Source organism: Sinocyclocheilus anshuiensis, unplaced genomic scaffold, assembly GCF_001515605.1.
Source record: "Sinocyclocheilus anshuiensis isolate Anshui unplaced genomic scaffold, SAMN03320099.WGS_v1.1 scaffold628, whole genome shotgun sequence".
NCBI lineage: Eukaryota > Metazoa > Chordata > Actinopteri > Cypriniformes > Cyprinidae > Sinocyclocheilus > Sinocyclocheilus anshuiensis.
In genome coordinates, this window is record NW_015555750.1 from 1,780,152 (window position 1) to 1,780,890 (window position 739).

The following is a 739-nucleotide window of genomic DNA, read 5'->3' on the forward strand; positions in this document are numbered from 1 at the left end:
ATTGGTTTTGCTTTGTTTCACAGAACTAATCGTTGCCTGGGTTGTGTACGTATGTGTGGGGCGGAGCTATCAACATAGGGGCAAGCCCCTTTTGGGGTAGGGGCGTGTTTGTTTTGGGGATTTCAAATGTCAACATTGGCTACCAGAAAACGCTTACCCCACCTTTAATACTTCTGTTAAAAATGAAAAAAAAAAAAAAAATTTTAAACGCAATAATGATCACATAATAACAAAAGGTTACTCACACTTGTGTGTTGCAACTTTACTGTTGGACCCAATGTAGTCAGCACGGCATCGTCTTTCAGTTTCAATATTTTTGAAAATTCTGCGTCAAATTGTGCCTTGTTTGTAAATGAATCAGTGGTAAAAATGAAGTGAACAAAGGACCAAGTTCTTACTGACGAGGTCTGGCACTTCTAAAAAAAAAAAAAAAAGTTCATCAAATAAAGTTTATAGTTTGGTTTCTGCATAGACCTGCATTTGCCACTCTTGTCATTCACCTACTACAAGTGTGAATCGGTGGGCGGGGCTAAACAGGCAGCGATGTAGAAGCAGGTGTTGATAATCTTCTGTGGAGGCAGTGTTTAGTCACACTAATGACGTAATAAAAGTAGCGCATTCCACAATCTGTCGTTTTGGCAGATTGGCTTTAATATATGTTTATAGGCTAGACCAGTGGTTCCCAATCCTGGTCCTGGAGAACCCCCAACACTGCACATTTTAGATGTCTCCCCATTCA

The 739-nt window shown here is 40.1% G+C and overlaps 1 protein-coding gene across 11 annotated transcripts in view; it reads right to left on the reverse strand.

The window, feature by feature from the left end:
- LOC107673666 (ATP-dependent RNA helicase DDX3Y-like) overlaps nt 1-739 on the reverse strand; it is an 18,321-nt gene that overhangs the window by 7,129 nt on the left and 10,453 nt on the right. The window lies entirely within an intron of this gene.